The 22470-nt window shown below is 39.9% G+C and overlaps 1 long non-coding RNA gene across 1 annotated transcript in view; it reads right to left on the bottom strand.

Moving 5' to 3' along the window:
- The window catches only part of LOC146597840 (uncharacterized), a 193935-nt gene that overhangs the window by 90399 nt on the left and 81066 nt on the right, over positions 1-22470 (bottom strand). Inside the window, exon 2 of the long non-coding RNA XR_014895400.1 lies at positions 739-879. This is a non-coding gene — a long non-coding RNA (uncharacterized LOC146597840). The remainder of the gene's footprint in view (positions 1-738; positions 880-22470) is intronic.

The raw sequence follows: 22470 nt of genomic DNA, 5'->3' as shown, positions 1-22470 counted from the left end.
AGGAACACGATCAGATATGCAGCAAGTTTCCCCACTGGAGGTGTTACAATATCTAGAGCAATATGCATAACTTTACAAATGTCAGCAGTGATACTTACTGTATTAAATACATGGGGTAAAAAGAGTAGAAAGGGTAAAAATCAGGAATTTTACTTCTCTGTCCCCAGACCACTGCACTTCAGCTAACACAGGCTATTAATTAGAAACTTTTTTTTTAAGGGCTTGCAGACCCTTGAGAACATCATCTTCTGAACAGTCCATTCCCTCCAAGTAACCTGTCTAACCTTAAAAACAAATTAGATTATGATTTTCCAAGACCTAGAATGTTGTAGAGGGTATCACCTGAAAGAAATTAGAAAAGAACTCGAGACAAGCCTGGATCCAAAGATACTTAGTTGACCAGCTTCTCTGTTGAAATTAAAGGAAGTAAGGCATCAACATTTTTCTATGGATTTTGACTGTGGTTACATTTCTTCCATTCTGATGACTTTTTAATACAGAATATACAGAGCAATTAAAAGAAAAGTTGGTACCATCAGGAAGACATGCAAGGCCAAGAGAGTAACCTAATATGGATGCAATAGGCCTATCATAAGATACATTTAATTTAAGGCTTGGTGAAAGGCATATTCCTGAGAAATTTCACCTAAGGAACAATGGAACCTCATTTTGAATTTATAAGGACTTGCAAGACAGTGGAATACAAAACCCGACAGATGGTTCTCAGGATTGGCTTACTTTTTGTACAGTAAATCAGCTCTTCTTTACTTCATCCTGCCTGGTGCTCAGTATTCTCTTCTCTTACTGAAGACAGTGGAAATTCCTGTGGACATCCTTCAAGTCCAAGGGGGCACTCAATACCTCTCAAGGGCAGTTCCTCTGTCAACAAAAACACAGCCATAGGTTATATTTTAGCAAACACATGCTCTAAGAAGTATTTCCTCAGACAACTTCTGTGTGTGCCTACAACCAGAACCAGACGCAACAAGGTTCTTTTTAATTACTTGTGAATTTTAATCCTTTATGACCGTTAACATCCTAAAAACAAAGCATCTCCCTATTCTTGTCACAGAATCTGATACAAATCTGATACAAAGGCATTCCCTCCAATCTCCCAAATTCTATTCCACAGTACATCTTAAAGCTGTGGGAAAGTTCACCCCTCCCTGAATTCAACAACAGAGGAGGATCATCAGCAATTAAAGGATTTTATCTCCTGCTATATTTATTTCAGGATTTGGCACTTACATATTGTAGAAGAAGCTTTAAGCAACAACCTTCTTCTGTCAGTACTCTTTAAAATATCTGCAGATGTAGGCTATTTCCCAGAAAAGAACTGACATTTACAAGTGAGTCCATGTATGTGCATTTGCAGTGGTGCCAATAAAACTCCAACTCCTGCAGTTCTGAAAATGCTTCATGTATTACCGAGAACATGGCTATACAAAGAAAGAGGTTCATCAGATCTTTCATTCTTTCTAAATACAGGAAATGTTTTCCCTTTTCACATAGTTTCTGCCTTATATAATTATAATGCAGTTTCCTTCCTTCTTATTGTAACATTGTTGATGATGGATCAGCTTCCTAGGCCACATGGAACTGAGACGGAGTAACCATCATTACGAATTCCTTGAGCATCTTTCCATGTTTTCAGATGGCCAGAATTACAAGAAACACTGATGATTTGTGACAATTGGATAATACGCTGACATATCGAAGTCAAACGTTAGAATCTTTAATCATCATCATTGCTAGCGATGGGTAACCCTGTAAGTTTCAGAATCTGGACTTTTTCTGTTGTTGTTCTTGACCATTCTAAGTTACATATGTATGTAAGGGGACTTACATCTCAAATTAGCTAGCTGATGATAGATTTATCAGAACTGGATTTTGTCAGCTGTGTTTTGTTATTAACAAACTCTCAGCTGTCATATTTTGCTTTTCCTATGACAAAAATAATAAAAAAATCATTGTTTTGCTCATGGACTTTTATCCTGGAAGAAACAGAAACAGTATGCTCTTTCCAAGTTTTCTGTCAAATGAAACTTTCATTATTGCCTTTCAAAATATTCTTTCCTTAATTCTAAGGCAATGACTAGCATTAAAGATGCACACTACATGTACACCATTAGTATAAATGCAGATGTTCATTGCCAATCTAAATATAAATGTAAATGATTAATAAACCATCTCATTTATAAAGAACATATAAAATAAACTATTATTCAGCAAGGTTGAAATTGCAACTGCCTTCTGAGATCTGTGCCTCCCAGGTTTAATTTGGACTAATGGTTATTTCTGTAATGCATTATCTGTTATGCAAATTCCAGAGCTTGTTTCATCTTCTCATCCACCCCAAATGCTTCAAATAACCCCTAGCTACTGTCTATCACCCCAGATTCTGTATTTCCAAAAGTATAATGCCTGCTATACAGAGCATCTGAAGGGACACATCTGACAATGTAGCTATTTCTGTATAAACATCCTCAGGAGTCCTTAATTACCAAGTTTCTTATTATCAGCATAAGTTCATTCTACCAGCAATCGCAACAGAGTTTCTCTTAGATAAAATCTACGAGGGTTTTCTCTTACTTATTTGCAGATGCAAACTCAGCTGGTCTGGGGTAGGGTCAGGCTCTAAGTAATTGAAAGCCTGGTTACCACTCAAATACAGCACACTAAGCTGTTATTGTAGTCTGTTCCCATGCCTACATGGAGCTACCAGTGTATTTTTTTAAGTAACAAATCAAACATTTACCAGAAAGCGGGGTAGGGGGGACATCCTATCACAGCTACAATTGCAACTTCCAATTCACTTGGAGCAAAATTCACCCAAACAAAATACAGACCTGCAGAACACCCTTGCTGGTGTGGCAGAAGAACCAGCTGCCTGCAACTTCAGCAGGAGCAGCCATACTGTGGGCTTCTGCATGTCTTTAGAGCAAAGGAGATGCAGGTATGTGCTGCCTGCCTCTCAAAAGGTATGAGTGGAAGGGGAGCTCACCTGGGGTTTGTTGTGCTCACCAGTCCCTGCTGAGTTCTTCATTTAGGCTCAAATACCCTACCTTCCTTTTTAAAATTATTTTTAAGAGAGAGGGAGGGGGCTTTCATATATTCCTCCCCCGTGCCACAAGGCATTGTTGTATGCATGCAGGTTGGAAGCTACTAGGCAAGTCTTGGTGAGGATGTTGTATAAGGGCTCCATGCTGTTTACATTTCATGCTAACTCTCCCATGCAACTGTCAGCCCTACTGTAGTTAGTCCAGCAGGGAGTAAAAACAATACCAATAGTGGTGGTACTGTCTGGCTGACCAGGGCTGTGTACTGCGAAGAGCTTTCTCTCCCATCCGTTCTCTCAAGGGATGGGCACAGTTCTCCAGCTGGCAGACTGCCTTCTCCCCTGTAATCTTACATCATACAATGACAAGAGATGATACCTGAGCTAGGCATGTCTAGACCCTACAACAGGAGGGTTAATGTTTAAATTGTCTCAGACTGGAGTGTTTAATGTGCTGATGTATCTGCCTTCTGCATAGTTGCAAAGCCCTCCATACAGACAGAATGATGTGCAGTGCAATGGCTAAAAGGAAGGCTGTAAAGCCAGTTACAGTGAGCTTTTGGGTTGAATGTTTCAAGGTTGGGTGTGCTTAAATTTATGTAAATAAAAGAAGTTACCTAGTGGACACAGGTAGTTTAGGTATATAAGCACAGATGGAGTTTGGTGAATGGACAARAATTTGAATGTTCTGGCCCTTTGGAGACAAGATTAGGGATGCAAAGTTGTCTATTTCAGTAGGTAAAAATAAAAACTAGCTTGCGGTTCAGTTTCAAAAATTTCTCAAAATGAATGTAGTTTCCATCAAAACCTTAAYGAAATTATAATAAAAATGTCCATGTGGACACAAGGAAATGAATACTTCTTTGGCAACAGCTAGTAGTCAGCATGGATTCACCAAGGGGGGAAATTCTGCTTGACCAATTCGATAGCCTTCTATGATAGCACGACTGGCTGGGTAAATGAGGGGAGAGCAGTGGACGTTGTGTACCTTGACATCAGCAAGGCTTTTGACACTGTCTCCCATAACATCCTCCTAGATAGGTTCAGGAAGYATGGGTTAGAAGAGAGGGCAGTGAGGTGGATTGAGAACTGTCTGAAAGGCAGAACTCAGAGGGTTGTCATCAGTGGCGTGGAGTCTAGTTGGAGGACTGTGGCTGGTGGAGTTCCCCAGGGCTCAGTACTGGGTCCCATCCTATTCAACTTCTTCATCACTGACCAAATGAGAGAGGTTATGGCAACCTGTTTGCTGAGGAGACGAAGCTGGGAGGAGTGGCTGACACACCTGAGGGCTGTGCTGCCATTTAGAGAGACCTGGACAGGCTGGAGAGCTGAATGGAGAGAAACCTCCTGAGGTTCAACAAGGGCAAGTGCAGAGTCCTGCACCTAGGGAGGAATAACCCCATGCACCAGTACAAGCTGGATACTGACCTGCTGGAAAGCAGCTCTGCAGAGAAGGACCTGGGAGTGCTGGTGGACAACAAGTTGACCACGAGCCAGCAATGTGCCCTTGTGGCCAAGAAGGCCAATGGTGTCCTGGGGTGCTTTAGGAAGAGTGTTGCCAGCAGGTCGAGGGAGGTGATCCTGCCGCTCTGCTCAGAGCTGGTGAGGCCTCATCTCAAGTGCTGGGCCTGTTTAGCCCGGAGAAGAGAAGACTGAGGGGGGATCTTATCAATGTTGTCTAAGTACCTGAAGGGAGGGTGTCAAGGGGATGGGGACAAACTCTTTTCAGTTGTCCCATGCGAAAGGACAAGAGGCAATGGGTAAAAACTGAACCACAGGAAGTTCTGTCTGAATATGAGGAGGAATTTCTTCACTGTGAGAGCAACAGAGCACTGGAGCAGGTTGCCCGTGGAGGCTGTGGAGTCTCCTTCTCTGGAGATATCCAAAGCCTGCCTGGATGCAACCCTGTCTAAGATGCTCTGGGTGACCCTGCTTGAGCAGAGGCATTGGACTAGATGATCTCCAGAGGCCCCTTCCAACCTTATCCATTCTGTAATTCTGTGATTCTTGGCTATTACTCCTCTAAATCATCCCTTGATTTCCATTTGTTTTCCTTTACCCTCTTGCATCAATCACTAACCAACTAATTACCTGAGATGACTGTCTCAAGCTAGTTCTTGTATCATTAGAAAAGATTACACTTGAGATGAGATTTGTTTCTTCTCCTTCAATGATTGAAACCTGGCCTTGAGAACTTGGTTATGCAATGGACATCAGCAAGCCACAGGTCAGGTCTATACTGTGGGGAGCAATCCTGGCCTCTGGGGAGAGGAACATACGAGGCAGAAGTTCCCTGTTATCTCCTGAGTTAATTTTCCTTAAAGAGAGTAGAAAGATAGCAAATGGGAGAGGTTATGGCATAAGTAAGGATTCCACAAGACAAAAATAAAATTGGTAAGAAAAAACATTATAAATGAGTAAAAGTGATGATATGTAACTAAAGGACAGAAAGAGAAGGAGGGAAAAGAACAGATGAAACCAATAACTTGAAAACGATCTAGATGTTGTGCAAAACAAATTAGTGAAAAATCAAGAGGTAAAATAACTGTAAAAAAGAGGCCCTGAAAAATGCAGGCTGGGTGAAGGAAGGCTAAGAACAGGGAGCTAGTCAGGAGTGCATAGCAAAGATCAGAAAATGAAGTATGTATTTAAATTGGCACCAACAGAAAATTACTATAAATATAGGAAAAAAATGTTAATGCCCCGTAAAATACCAACCAAATACCAGCCAAAGAGGCTAACTGGTATTAAAATATTTTTCTAGCTCCAGGCTTCACTTGACATTAAGAATTCTTGGAAAGGTAGGCTAGAATTCTGTTTTTTCTACTCCAGGCCTGTTCTGAACATGTGAAGAAGTACACATTGCCTTTTCTGAGCAATCTTGCATGGATTCTCACTTTGAACAGCCCATTAAACATGTTTCTTTTGTATTAACCTATACTATAGAAAAGGTGCATAATCCTGGATGAGCACTCTGACCAAACACAGAATGTACCAGCCAATTATAATTGTTCCAGTGAATTACGGCATTGATGAATAAGCAATGATGACTTTTCCGTATGTTCCACAACCAAAACAAGAATCATGACCTACGGAATATTCTCCTCGTGGAAACTCTTAACTAATTCTGTGTAGGCAAGAGTATTTTAAAACCACTTTGTGATCAATTTCATTATAAACATGCAATACTTGGCACATACATTTTATCCTTAAAAGATTAAGCATTAAAGCATGCCCTTGAAACTGTCCTTGACATTTTACAGGTAAGAAATTGAATCAATAAAACATTATGTAATTGGTTGAAGTTAGTGTGATGACTCAGTGGCAGGGTCAAGGGCAAATATCAAAGTTCATTTCAGCTTTGCCCATGTTATGAATATACTGACCATGGTTTCTCTAATAAGTGTTCTGATTCACAGTGTTGGAAACAGGCATCCTTGAAAAATGCCCTTAGAGTATTCTGAAAGAAGCCAAGAGAGCTTTTCTTCAGTTCCATTATATGCCTCTGAAAACAGTGCCTACACTCTGAAAGTAATTTGCTTGCTACATTTGGACAGTCAAATTCCAAGGTATGGCATGATGTACAGTTACATCAGCTCTGCAGTGAACACAGCATAAGGCGCATAGGAAAGGAAAGCTCAAAACCTCACTGAAGAATGGGATGTTTTGTTTTTTACTGATGCACACATCACTGTCCAGTTTTGCCGAGTTGTATAAAGATGACAGCACTAACCTGCAGATGTGCTCTCACTCATTGTACCATAGTGAATCACTATGAGAAATGGTTTGGGTTTTATTTTGATAAGCCCTGTACAAGTCATGGGGAAAAAAATCTGTAATCCACAGAACTCTGACTTAGATGTAGTTAGCCACCATTTCATAAAGACTTTCACCTGTAACACTGGAAATTGTCCTCAACTTACAACAAGAGAATTCACTGATAAAATGCCACCTAATACAGCCAAAGTATCAAAATTCTTCTCATACTGTTGTCACAACACATACAAGGGGCTGCAAAGCAAGGCTCTGGTCTCACCTGTGGGACAGGGTTTGCAGAAGTGATCAGTGACAATTTCTACCATGATGTAGGCACCCGACTTCCAACGGTCACAGCTCTTTAGCTAGATACTGAAGCCAGATAGCGTTAGCACCCTGAGCATCCAACTTGAAATAGTGCACATCCCCAGAAAATCAGCTCCCTAGTTTCCACCCTCACCTCTTAGAGTTATCATATACGTCATTGTAAGAGTGTAGGACCCAAATATCGTGAGTCTCTGGAACATCTTAGCCCAATCTATTCATTTTGCTACTTACAAGCAGTCCATATAAAATAGATTTTGGGTTGTTTCAGAGATACCCAGTGACCCAGATAATAATATCTCTGTATAGAAACATAAGAAGGAAAAACAGCGGCTCCCTGGCAGCCTTGCTGATGTATATTGCTGACCAATAAAATGTAAAGCAAGTCTCTGATCATTTGCCAGGGTCACATCTGAGTGCAGACAAAGTAGCAAGATCACAGAGCGATATTTTCCCTTGTTCCTATTACCTGAATGGATTATGACATGTGTTTTACATTGGATACGCAAATTGATTCATATAAAAGGAAAGGTTAAATGTAGGCTATTTCTTAAGCCATGCTTTCCTAAGGTTTGTTCAGATTCAGAGAGGTATGTCTTACTTTCCTTTTCAGGCTTTCTTGCTTGCTCCTGAGTTTATAAAAATATTTTCTGAGGGGGCTGAGTAGAGGATAGTTTCACTATTTTTAGCTATTTCTGCCTTTCTCTGAGTATCAAGGGATATCACTGAGAGCAGAGAGGCCAATGAGTGCTGGGACCTTTTGGATTCAGGGAGACAACAAAGAGGAAACACTGTTTAAATAGAAAAAAATAGAAGAAACACAATTAGGGAAGGCTCCTACCCAAGAAACACCTTTTTCTTACTTGCTCAACATTACTTCACAGAATCACAGAATGGGTAAGGTTGGAAGAGACCTCTGGAGATCACCTAGTCCAACCTCCCCACTCTGCAGGGTCATCTAGAGCATGTTAGACAGGGTGGCACCAGATGGGCTTTGAATATCTCCAGAGAAGGAGACTCCACAACCTCCACGGGCAACCGGTGCCAGTGCTCTGTCACTCTCACAGTGAAGAAATTCCTCCCCATATTCAGACAGAACTTCCTATCGTCCAATTTGTGCCCGTTGCATCTTGTCCTTTCGCATGGGACAACAGAAAAGAGTTTGTCCCTGTCCCCTTGACACCCTCCCTTCACGTACTTAGACAACATTGATAAGATCCCCCCTCAGTCTTCTCTTCTCCAGGCTAAACAGGCCCAGCTCTCGCAGCCTTTCCTCATAGGGCAGGTGCTCCAGCCCTCTGATCGTCTTTGTAGCCCTACGCTGGACTCTCTCCAGTAGCTCCATGTCTCTCTCATACTGGGCGGCCCAGAACTGGATGCAGTACTTGAGATGAGGCCTCACCAGCTCTGAGCAGAGCGGCAGGATCGCCTCCCTCCACCTGCTGGCAACACTCTTCAAAATTTCAAAATTTTGTAAACAAAAACAGAGTCTAAAGGTAAATATTGCACATGAACATGGCAGCTCTACTTCTGTGTGCCTGTAGGTTCCTAGCCCCAAATCTATCAAATTTGCCTAATCAAACTCAGTACTACAGGATGGCTTAATGTGGACTTACTAGCCTCTGACCAGTTCCCAGCCATACAATGTTCACATGGCAAAAGTCATTAACATACTGGGAACACTGACAGTTCCACTGGTAACCTTAATAGTAAAGCCAGAACGTCCCTTATGTCCTTTGCCTTCTATTTTTCTCTTTGCAAGTCAGCCTTTGGTTGCATTGAGTGCTTTATAATGCAGGTCTACCTCCAGAAACATACATTGACTACTACTGTAATACAAGCCATACAAAAAATACAACTGTTTTCTGTAACTGTTTCTTTATGATCAACACTTATATGTTAGGAACAGGTAGCTTGCATGACTGTATTAAGGATGGCTCCATACGCACCCAGGCATCCTCGCAAGGACCCACAAAAGGGTTGATGAGTCTATTCTTTGTGTTTGTACTTTAGGTTTTGTTTTCTTTTTGGAACTTAACTCATTTTTGTTAAGTTGCTCAAAAGAACTTAATGGGATTGGAGCTTCACACTGTGCTGAAGAGTTTACGATGTAGAAAAAAAACCTGGCACTGAGAGAAAAAATGACAAACTCATTAAAATATTTAGACATTGTACTGATGTAGCCACTTTCATTCAAGAATTTCAAAAACACATTCTGAACATTAATCACCACTCCCAGATGCCATGTATAAAAAGTATTACTGAACCAAATACAGATGAGACATAGCAGAGAAGCTAAATGACTTGGCTGAGCTCATCTGGGATGTAATCCAAATATTCTGTTCAAATACACGGGTACAGCCATTGCTCTTGCCTTAAAACAGATTCAGAAGGTTGTCCACAGCTCTGGAAGAGGATCTGGGAATGCACACCTGCAAGCAACCTGCTCTGGTCACCACACCTGGACTGCTCCCAGAATGAACAGTAGGAATGGGCATTGTGAGTCTATTCTGAAAAATGACGGAAAGTTGCCACTGTCTAAGTCTACATTTATGATGGATCTTTTATTTCTTATCAGGTTTGCTCAGATAATACACATGCCCATAAGCACATGCACATTTACCTATGATTTCTTTCCTTTTCACATATCATGCTGGTAATAATTCCTCAAGTCAGGTAGCTTTAACCCTTAACAACACTTTTTGCAACCTGATGAAGGAAAACAGAGCTACCACATGTAAATGAGGGTACAATTCAGCCTCGAGACAAACTAATGGTGTACTCAAAAAAAAAAAAAAAAAAAAAAAAGGAGAGAGAAAGAAAAAAGAAAAAAAAAAGAAAGAAAAAAAAGATTCTGTCTTCTGTCTGGCTCCGAGCTGAACTGAATCTGCATGTCTAGTAGTAAAGGACAGTAATCTTTCAATATGAAAAGCTTTTAATATGAAAACCATATGAAGCCTGATATAACACCATTGAAATGAAGTAAAAACTGGAAGCTGTTTTTACTGTCATCCCCCAGAGCACTATTTTGGAGTAGAACAGTGAGTCAGCTGTGATGAGATGCTATTTCTTCCAGGGAGGAACCCAAGGTGCACTTCTGGTAGTAGAATTGACATCTCACATTCTGGGTCGCATGTTGCAAAGGCTCTCATAGCTGGCAGTGTTATGTATCCCTACTGCTGACAGAGAAGCAATCAGCTAGCAACTGTTTTCCCCTGTAGGTCAGATCCAGGAGTATGGCTGCAGTGCCATACGTAGATGCATCCAGGTCTCCTTGCATAGACCCACAATAAACTTTCTATGGAGATTATTCATTATGCTCACACTTCTGGGATTTGTTTCCTTTTCTCCATGTAAGTCATTTTTGTTGTTTAGTGTCACTCAAGCAGATGACACCAATAGATTCAAATGTCTCACTTTATTATCAGACTATTGTTCATAGTAAAGCCATCACAGTCCAGGAAGACTTAGTCCAAGGAGCACTAGAATGGAAGTTAAATGCATTCTGGGGGAAGTGCATGCTGCAAGGCCAGCCTGCAGGGTACCATGCTGTCCAGTCACACACTGCTGCAGGCTCTTCCTGCGGTAAAGCTCCCTGGGACAAGCATACATACTTCGCACAGATCCTATCTATTTTTATTTCTATGCTGTTTAAATTCTCAATATGAAGTCAGAAAAGCATGTACATACATTACTGAAATTCTTATAGAACATTCAGTTCATGGAAAAAACAACACAGTCTGAAATGGGGAATTTTTTTACCCTCTCTCCTCTTTCTCAGTGACTTCTGCTGGAATGAATAGAAACAGTAAGTCTTAGAGGTCAGGATTTTATGCTAATCTGTTTTACAAGGTGTAGAACATGTAACCTTTGTTCCATGGGACTCCTTCAGAAGCTGTTAATTCAAATAATGTCACTAAGATCTCGTTTATACTTATAGATTGCTCACAGCAAAAGCCTATGGAGAACTGAGACTAAAAGAAGGGCAGGTGGCACAGCACTGCCCCTTTCAAAACAAAAGTGGGAGGAAATAGACTGATTCTTGACTTAAGCCAAGTTTATTATTTTAAACTGCTTTTGTGAATCTCACTGGGTTTTAGTTGGTAAAAATAGCAAGCTCTGAAAAGGCAAAACATAAGAGTTACAATAAATAATCCTTTTTTAAAATCACTGGTTTTATTGTTCCTTCACAGGTCTAAAATTTGAAGAGAAATTTGCTTGGGGCCACAGTATCATTGACACTAATATCCAAACCTTTAACTATTAACTACAAAAATAATAATAATAATAAAAAAAAAACATGTTTATATGTTTGTAAGTAATTTAGCCTCAGTTTGAGAAAGCAGCCCTTGACTGAAGGAGGTTCAGGAAAAGGTGGCTATAAAGTTATTGCCAAAGACTCACATGTAACAAATGCTCTTTGTGCAACAAGTATACTTAGTAACAGTAACGGTAACCTTTCTGTTTTGGAAATTGCAATTTTGGTCTAGCTATCAGTTCCAAAAAGATTATCACAGATGATCTTTGGCCCACGCAATGGGACTCACGGTAAGTGCTTGTGCCATGAGAAATAGGCCTCTACAATAAATGCTGTACCTTGAACCGAACTACAGAAGCAAACTGGGGTCTCTTCGAAGTACAAAGAAAGTACTGTTGCAGTTTTTGAGATCTCTCATACTGAACCTCCCATGAGTTTGCATTCAGAAGGGACCTTATGAGTAAGATGCTCAGTTATCCCATTCATATTGTATACTAAAAATTGTTGGGCATGGGAAAGGTGTTAGGTGATAAGTATCCTGTGATGAAATACTCTTCTGTTAGCTTATTTTGCCAATCAGATAATGTTCTCCTAGCTCCTATACTGGAATAAACAAGTCCTGTCAAAGCTTTTCTGTTACAGAAAGATCAGGAGTCAAGGACACAAAAGGAAGGTATCATCTGAAAAAAATACACCTAGGAGAAAACATAGGTCATGTGCCTGCTACCTGCCCTATATATAGTCCAATTGTATAACATTTTCTGTATGTGACTGCCATGCCATTTCTGCATGCCTACAAAGAAGTGCAGTATGGGCACAGGTGGGCAGGCAGATCTGCACCCACAGAATAAAGCAGGCGTGGTACAAATGTAAGGGCCAGGGATGTTATTCTTGCCTTTTAGCAGGAGTAACAAGTGCAACTCCCACTTCTGCTTCACTGACATAAGTTATGGGTGCTATTCCCTGCAGATTTTTTTGGTGCCCAGGTGAGACACCCATGCAGAGCTCCACAGAGATTTTTTTATGTGATATCGCTTGATTTTCTCAGGGAATATTGCATAACTTTGTGATTGATGTAACAGGACAGGCAAGTGCTGACTGTTCCACCATGCCCTAAGGGATGAAGAATCAAGGCCTATAGGTAGAATCAAATATTGCAGTCCATGTCCAGCCGGAAGTTGAGAATGAGAATCAGAGATACATAGAGCATAGGATAAGGCAAGCACACAACCACAGTGAGGTCAAAGACAGTTGCCATATTGCCAGACTGAGACTAAGATATGAGATAGGAAAGCCTGGCTCAAATCTAGGCTAGATGAGCAGAACCCACAGCAGAAGAGAAGGAAAGAAGAGAAACAGGATGCAGGCAGAACAGGCTGAACTTGGGATCCATTACCACAATTTATTGAGTGTCTTCTCTTGTTATTGTAGCTAYAAAGTGGTGCCAACTAGCCATCAGGGTCAGATGGGGATGATGGCAAGGGGCTGACTACAGCTAGCTGCTGCCCCAAATTCTCTGCTACCAAAAGCATCTGCTTAGTACCTACAGCTGCACCATCTTTCTCCTTCACTCAGAGAAAGATGACAAGATAACAGATTCCTGAGAGCTATGAGGCATGCAAGGATACAGTCTCATAACTTTTGATGATGCCCAGGCAATATAGAACAGTCTTCAAGAGAATTTAATTTAATACTGCTTCTCTTCACTGTACCAAAGAAGACTAAAAGTTCCCCTAGATAAACTAAAAATTAGGCCCCAAATGGTTCTGAATTATTTCTAGAGTGTTGTTTTTTAAAATCTTCTTCAGGGAGCAAGGAGGCTCTTGATCCCTACTGGCAGGACTGTAACACAAAATAGATTGAATACCCCAGTGCCAAGCAAGATGGTGGATGAGATTAGCTGGTGTTCCTACATCGTATGTGCAAGACAAAAAACAAACTTCTGGATAGATGTCAATGTTATTAATCTCTAGGATCTTGACCTGAGCAAAATGTAAGTAATTTTAATGCCTACGTAAGTAAAAAATGAATACTCTTCAGTTTAAAAAATAGGTGCTTTTAACTTTGTTAAGATTTGTTTCATCAGTTGTTGCCTTGGAGAACTATACTGATGGAGTTAACTTTACAACAGCTTCTGTGAAACATAAATATTTCTATTAGTTTCAAGGAAGTTGTCAGCTTCCCTACTATAGATATGATACTACAGATGACAACACTGGTGTTGTCAGAGCTACAGTCTTTTATAACAATGACTCATGTTAAAAGGACCTGGAAACAAACCTGCCCTTTACCGTTGTGTCTCTGTGACACTTTCAGTACCTGATGGAGGAAAAGTGAAGGTGAGTTTATTCCCAAGCCAAGTGAGCTGGATGATTAGCTCCTTTAAGTGCTCCAAACACTCTTTGATTGGAAAACAACAAATTATTTGGAAGGGATCCTGGCTTGTAATCTGATTTTTCTCCATGAAGTATGTGATAGTGAAGAGATATCAAAAGCAGTAAAATTCTTTATCATTATACAGGAAGTTAACCTAGTCATTTGAAAGATCTAAAATACTTTTCAGTATGAGCTTCAGAAAGACCACAAATTGTTAGGCAAAAATTTTCACAGTTGCTCAGAATATCAGTGATTGATTAGAAGCTACTGTGTCTGTGATCTAACAGTAATCACAAACCTCTCTATAATTAATTACCTGGGTGATTAGGCATCTTATATGCAGGCTGAAGCAAAGAAAGTTTAACGTCCTGCTGTTCAGCAATAGAAACCACCTGAGTTTGGAAGCAGATTTGGCCCTAGGTGTGCATTGTAAACAGCAAGGAAAGGAGGAGATGAATAGCATGGCCTCAAGAGCTTTGTTGACTGCGGCTCGCCAAAAAGACAAGTGTGGAGCTGAGGGCAAAATAACTGCTTTGGTTCAACTTGTAGTCAGATGAACAGGATTTGTGTATTCCTTTATGCACAAGCAGAACTGCATCAAATATGTACCTTATCACCATCAGGTTGTTTTTCCAAACAGAAATAACTTGTAGGAATTTTATATTGCCTAATAGCTGAAATTAAAAGAGGAGCATCAACTTTCCTTGCAAAGGGATATCACCTTGGTAGCACACACTTTCCCTACAAGAAACTAATTGCAAGATCATATAGCTAGCAGTTAACTTAAATGCCTACATACATAACACAGCTGTGTGAATTTAGGCAGTAACAGGATGACATATTATAGTCTGTATTAAACACAGTTAAAAGCCAAAAGCCTCATCAAAAACTTTCAACTTATAATCAGAGCAAGGATGCTGACCCTCAACCCCAAAACAGTTTGCAAAAAAATAGTAAATATTCACAGAGCTAGTAAAAGATGCTAGCAAACATACTGAATGTCACCTAATTATCAATGCACTAGTAGGAAATAAAGTGAGAACATAATAACAAACCAATGTCAGCCAGTAGATTTGTTTGGCACACAAGTGAAAGCCATCACTACAAGATAAACAACTCACAATAAGGATAAAATGCCATACATGCAATAAAAAGCAAGCATTTGAAAATAAGCACTGGGAAATCAGAAAAATCTGTATTCAGTAATCCCTCAGTAGAAGCTTTTGACCTGGAAATTAATGAGACACAGTACAAGACCCTCACTGTAATTTTTGCTGTCACTTCTCAGAGCAGGAACTTGGAATTGTAAACGAAGAGGACGTGTTTGAACAAATACATTCAAATAACATTTGAGTTGCTCAGAATATAAAGTAATTTATAGCATAGCTTTCTCAGATGTTTACAAAGCTCTATGTGGAGCATTAAGAAACAAAGAATTCTTTAACTGCTGCAGTGRTAGCTCCATCACTAACTCCATGCCAAAGGGTAAGGACAGAGGAAAGAGTTGTTGCTAATTTTAGTAAAACAAATGGAATTATTAATGATGTCAAAATGAAGCAATGGAAATGGCTTTTCCTGCTGTTCCTTCTCTTTTCTCGTGGTGCTCTTGGATGTGGGGCCATTTTGGTTTCCTACTCTGTGCCACGGAGATGGGTTTAGTGTTTTTTTGCTTATTCTGCTTCCATGTTGCATAGGGAGGACAGGCAAACAGGCCTTTATTACCCACTCCCCAGTACTATAACATGTTAAACAGGTATAATTTATTTCGGATGCTGACTTTTCCTCATTTTTTCAGTGAACAAAAGGTATATCCTGTTATGACTATGTTCTACTTATTCTATGCATTTGAACTTTCCCTAAACCTTAGTTTCTGGGGAAATTCAAAAAAAAAAAGTGTGTGTGGCAGGTTCTTTAATTCATTTTTAGCTGTAGCACAATATTGTATTTGGCTGAGTGATTAAGATTAACATTTATATGACATTTACGGCACACTATTTTCTAGACTGTCTGTCATGACTTGATAGACGGCAAAAAGCTTGGATGTGAAGTCTTGTATATTCATCTGGAAGAGGAGAATGGGGACTGCTTGGATTGGAGGAAGAAAGTATTTGGGGATTAGACAGCTTTAGTCTCCTGAGTGAAAATTTGTGAGAGAAAAACATCTGAACAGAACTCATGTTACTATTCTATACTGAGCTATTTTATAACTCTAGATGAATACATCTTTCTTAAAAGCTCTGGAGTATTTTTTTAGCATTTATAGATCAGAACAAAGTACTGAAGAACTGTGACTAGAATTTCAAATGGAGGTTAAGGTATTCAAACCTCACCAAAAAGAAATGGGTATTTGGCACCCACTTCTCTTTGCAAATTCCATTCTTCATTCATTCAATAACAGTACCCGCACACTAGGATAAATCAAATGAAAATGATTCCTTATAAACAAATGCTTTCAGTTCCAAATTCTTCACATTTTTTGCCAACTTATTGCATTTGTTAGATGCTAATGTTAAGACAAAAAGATAAGAATTTATTTAAACATTAGATTCTATGTGGACTGCTGCTCATTTGTGATATAATTTTCCCAACTTAAGAACTATTCCTTCTGAAATGACCTGCAGGAAGCTCTATCTGTTTGTCAAAGGATACTATTTGGCATCCAGTTTAGTAAATTTTGAAGAGAAAAAGAGAAAGAAGGAGAAAGGAGGGAGGAGAGAATGGGCCTGCACTTTATTTTGATCCTTGTAACAGGCATTTAGTTATTCTGTTCTGGATAGGTAAATTTAACTTAAACGCAAATACTGTCCCACGATTTTAAACTCTATGATGACTTTAATTCTTAGTCCATCTAGGTAGCTAGTTAAAATAAGATGAAAAGAAGCAAGTGAATTGATCTGGAAAGACCAGGAACATTCCTTACCTCTCTGTTCTTAGTTGCTGGATGAGAGCGACAGCAGAGTAGCAGCAGGTTACACAAGGCAGGCTTACAGGATGGATTTATATCATTTACTTTATATTTTGAAACTCGAAACTATTAATGCTCTRTGCCAGATAGATAAGACAGAAGAAGCAAATGCACTGGCCCTTGGAATAACCAGCATTCTCCACTTCCAAAATACTCCTATTGTGCCTTTTACTCAGGCACATTTTCTTTCAGAGAGTTGGCCCAACTATTATGCTCAGAAACCTTTCCTGCCTGCCACACTATAAGACTTTTTTCCACATCTTCAGCCTCTTATGTCCTTTTGCAAAGCACAGAGAAGAACACACAGATGTACAAGAAGAGGTTCATTCTTCTGAAATTACAACAAATCACATTAGCTTCCATCTCTGTCATTTTAAATCATTTCAGCTCTTCTATTTGAAACTGCATTTTATAGGCATGAGTTGCACATACAAACATGTTAACYCAAAGCTACATACACTCTTCCACACCCACTACCTAAAGTTTGATTCTTCCTATAGTTATATATGTATAATATCGCATTAAAAAAAAACACATTAAAATCACATTAAAAAAACCCCATACATCAGAATCAAATGCTCAAAAACTGGAAAATGCCAGAGGCAAGGTTGTATTGGCTGAGTACTGCAGGTGAATGATCACAGCATGCTTAGTTACGAGATCATATCTTTTTTCTTTGGGATCACTGCAGACTGCCCTATCTCCTARATCTTCCTGCCGTCTGCCTCACCTTTTCCAGTGAGCCTGCTTCGCAGCCTTGGCTCCTTCCTTCTTCAGGGCTCTTTAGGCTTGTCCTTTTCACTATATCTAAATAGTTCCAGTTCTTCTAACGTTATTTCTAGTTTAAGCCTCAGATCCCAACTGCACTGGGTTTTTTGCCCAGTTCCTTCACCTATTTAAACCCGTATCTCCTTCAGAGCTTCCCTTCTGAATGGTCTTTTCTGCMCTGGCTTGCAGTAATTGCTCTGTGCCTACCCTTTAGAGTTGTCTTTACTGGGTTACTGATCTGGGTTCAGTATCCTCTTTCAATAACCTTTTACAGTTTCTTGCCCAGACATAGGTGTGGCTGAGCCTCTTTTGCCCCATCTGCATCAAATCTGCCTCACCTCCCCTACTTTCTCCCTGCTCTACTAGCTCCCAGTCATAATCTCCTATTCAGCTACTCTCCATCTTCAAATCTCAATTTTCCCCTGATCATCCACATCTGTCTACCCTGACACTGAGCCCACTTTTCCAGAGCTCTATTTCCTTTGCTTCCTAATCTAGACGTCTTCTCCGTTTAAACCCCCTGTCTCTGTCTAAACACGCCGTCTAATGCTGCTCCCATTCACAGGCTCATTTTCCTTCTTGCCTTCCAACACCTTCTAGTCAGTTACTCTCCCTGTCACCTGTCAAGTTTCGTCCCCACTGGCACTCTCCGGGTCTGAAGGCTGTTTGCCCTGGACTCTGACTAGACAACTCTCTCTAGCACGATCTTCCTGCAGTGGCCTACTGAGAGCAGAGGACCAAACAAGAGTCCCTTTGCTCACCAGCCCAGTTCCTGGCCTCAACCCCTGGCCCCAACTCAAGCCCCGCCACTTCAAGACAACAGCTGCAGGGAAAATCTGGTAAGCTCTCAGCTGGGGCATGGTTTGTGTGGATGCACGGCTTTAGCATTTATTCTAGGAATTTAGCAATTAAAACACTGTAAGTTCTCTACAGAGTATATATGAACTGCATTTTTATTCTGTTTGAATATTATCCAGTATAATATAAGTATATGAATAGGAAAGGAGGAAAGGAACAGGGACAGGGATAGGGACAGGGACAAGATGGGATGGCATAGGACAGGATGGGGCAGGAAGGGAAGGCAAGGGAAGGCAAGGCAAGGGGAAGTAACACAACTAAATCCTGAGCAAATACAGGTAACCTTTCATGACTATAGCAAAAGATACTCCTTAATACTTCAGCCGTGTATCTGGTATGTCTGAGGACTCAGTCAGGGAATAGCTGACTCTTTTACAAAGGGCCACATCATTTTTAAGCTAGGCAAAATGAGAAACAACAAACTATCTCTAAGCTTCCTCAGAAATGGCTGAACCATCTTGGCTATAGTTTTTTCACACGTAGGTACACACATAGAGAATACATCAGCAAAAAGCAGCCAGCTAGCATAAAGAAAGCCCAAACTGTTGAGGTCTGATGAGAGACAGAAGCAGGCAGACACGGGGTACGGCAACGGGCAGGGCTGGTCAGCTGCTGCTGCCGCCACCGCGGGACAGAGCCGGTTTGGGGAGCAGTGTGCCGTAGCAGGGCTGCAGGCCCTGCCTCTGCGTCTGCCTCGCTGTGTTTAAGGGGTGTGGGCTTTCTCACAGGAAATTTAGCTTTTACTGTCCTTCGGCTATGCTTTGTGGGAATGCAGACCTGTGAAATATGCCGGACTACATGAAGCGGAAATGATTTCTAAGCACCAGTTTTTTCCCTGCAGTCATAAGGGACTGTGTGAGCCAAGGATACAGAAAGTGGTTAGCAGAGGTATACAACAGTAATAAGGCTATGTCCCTTAAAAAAAAAAAATCTAATTTGTCCTTTAAGCATTCTGGGCTACATAGTTGCACTTCGTGTTATGGATCTATTTAGATGTGTGAAACAATTTTCTTTGATGACAAATTTCTTTCTGCATTACATTATTTGTCCTAAAATTTGAAAACCCTGGGACAGGTTTTATTTTTTTCCCCATATGCAGCATTTTTTCCCCTTCTAATACTTTGAAATTTATTGGAAGGAGACTGTAACCAGTGAAGGGTGCACGAGTAAGCCTTGTGTGTGTGTCACTCAGATCTGTTAGGGAAGAAATATTGAGCTCTGGGAGACACAGTGGTATTCTGTTGACTCCAACATATCATATGTTACAGGACACAAAGTCTTTGCCTGCAAAGGAATAGCGAGGCATTTTATGTTTTGTAAAGACTGAAAACGTAATCTGAGAAAATGTCACCTATGAAAATAAAACACACTAAACTTTATCATCTTATCATAGATCAAAACTTAAAAAAAAAAATAAATTTTTTTCACTAGAGATGGATGCAGGCATGGAAAACTTTTGTTTACATCTGATAGTATCATCATATTTTGGTAAGAGACACTTGAAAATAGGTCCACATCTTAGATCATAGAGGTCCCATTTCTAGTCTTCCATTTTCCCTAGAGAGAGTCTGGAGCTGTATAATAGATTTATATTAAAAAAAACCCACCTTAACAATTATTTTATACAAAACATGCAAAATTTATTATATAAGCTTCATAGCTTCTATTTAGCTTTATATTGTCCCTATCCTTCTCTGCATTAATCTTCCTATGTCACATCATCCCTCGCACTAAAATATGAGCTATTTATGGAAACACATTTCCTTCTTTTCTTTCTTTAACTTTGTATTGCATTAATTGCATTTGGAATACCCTCATTATATAAATTACATGCATATCCATACAAAAGAAAGAAAAAGGTTAAATAATGCTACCATTATAATCCAAAGCATTAAAGAAAAACAGGAAATGCCAGAATGAAGAATGCCCAAGCATCATCGGCATATCCCTAGAAGAGGGCACTATTCATTTCCCAAAATGTCTCAAAACTAATTGCTGGGAGCAAAGGAAAAGAACGTCTGGGAATCACGGGTTCAAAACCACATTGAAGAGGAGAGCATTGTTCAGAGCAACTGTTTTATCCCTTAGAGCTTATTTCCATCCCATTTCTTCTTGCATCTCCTATTCCTGGCTTTCTCTTATGCTAATGCTTCAAGTCTTTGCTCCAGAGAAAGGAAGACTCTATAGATTCCTGATGAACTTAAGAAAAAAATTAACAGTGGAGAAAAACAATGCAGTTGTCCCTAGTCTTGTTCTTGGAAACATCTGTACCATTTAATCGGAAACATTAAAACAAAAAATTCAGGCTAAAACAGACATGGAAAATATCAACATAAACAGTTCAAATTTGGCAAAGTTAATTCAGCTAAAAATAGAGCCTTATAAAGGGATCTCTTAAGAAACCTTGAATTTAAGAGAAGGGCATTTAACAACTTCGTATGTAATGAAAGAGTATATAAAGGACAGTATAATAACTCAGTACCTAACCATCATAACAGCAATGCAGTTATGCAGTTTAAATGGATGGTACGGCCTTCCTAAACTCAAATTATATGCAAGTAAGAAATAAAAAACTGGCTAGATTTAGGGRAAAAAAAAAGATTAATAATGACAACATAAAGACAAATCTAATGAATTTCTCAGAAATTCCAAGATGAAGATTACTTTAAAAGGCAAACGAATTCAAGGAGTGAGTCAGTTTTCAGTTGCTGGCAGTAATCTGCAGATAATCTACAGACCACTGAAAATACCAATCTAGAAGAAAATAACGTCACAAATTGGCAATGCTGCAGCTGTGTTTATCATCTTAGATGCACTTTCTTGTCACTGAAAGCCTACAAGTATGACTTTCTAGCTCAAACGTTATTTCTGTCTTAACAGATGAACATGCAACTTGGAAATCCATCTGATAAACAACATCTAAAAATCTTGACAGGCAAATCACTTTGAAATGCATTAGGTATTAAGTGGAATGCATCTGTAACAAATTCCATTATGTGTCAGAGTCAAACATTTCCTTATCGCTCAGTTTATGCACAAAAGATGACAAAAATATTTAGAGCAGACAGAAGGATGAACCCAGAACATCTGCCATGGGAAGCCTAAACATGAACAGTCAAAGGACCATCCAAAAGGGACCCATCCAAAGACTTCCCCCCACTCACACACCTCCGCCATCATACAGTAGCTGAAGAAGGAAAACAGATGAATTTACTGACATAAAAGAAGTCTACTAAGTGTCCTGGGAGAGGCTGCAAATGGCAGCTCTTTTTCACACTCTAAGAAAATCCCTGTGTTACGGGAATGATTCAGAAAAAAATTTTTTTTTTTCATTTCTAACAGGGCCTCTGTTCCAGCAGCCAGCACACAGCCTAAGCAGTTACATACAGTTGAATAACTAGTGCTGGAAAATTAAATTATTGAGGAGACACTCTACACTCCTAGGAGTGTAATATCACCTGCATATTGTGAGTGGTGTGACAGCCACCTCAGAAACTCGATTTGTCCCTCTGCAGCTGCATGCAGGAAGCTATTCAGGAACCTGAATCTTACAAAAGGAGTCAGCACAACAAGAACGAAGTAGTGTCTGGGTACACCTTGGCTACCCTGGAACAGCAAACCTTCACCTGCCCACTCCTCTCAACACTGAACCTCTACATCTTACTCCTGAAAATTAGCAGTGTCACTTGCACAGGGGTGAACCATCTTAACCAGTACCGTATGATTTCTCCCACTACAGCTCCAACAGAGATATAAAAATCAATCAGTCCCATTCGAAGCCAGTAAGTTCCAAGGGAAGCTAGAGGACATACTCTGGCCTCAGTTTCTAGCAATTCAGGAGAACAATTATTGCAAGAGTTACACGAGCAGCACTTGGCCAATGTTAAATGGCAGCTGGCTGCAACTACAATCCCTTCTTCCTTTATGTGCATATAATACTACATGTCTCTGCTTCCTGGCTGGCTGAAAGAAACATCTAGAATCCAAATCAGAGCAAAAATACTTGCCAAAATGAGCTCCACAATAAACAGATAAGCAGAGCTTTTTAAACTTTTTTAAACTTTTTAAACTTTTTAAACATCTTTCTAAACTATTCTTCAGTGTTTA

Source organism: Rhea americana, unplaced genomic scaffold, assembly GCF_003343005.1.
Source record: "Rhea americana isolate MKP2758 unplaced genomic scaffold, rheAme1 scaffold_177, whole genome shotgun sequence".
NCBI lineage: Eukaryota > Metazoa > Chordata > Aves > Rheiformes > Rheidae > Rhea > Rhea americana.
The sequence above is the reverse complement of the archived record's forward strand: the minus strand, read 5'-3'. Positions and strand labels throughout refer to the sequence as shown.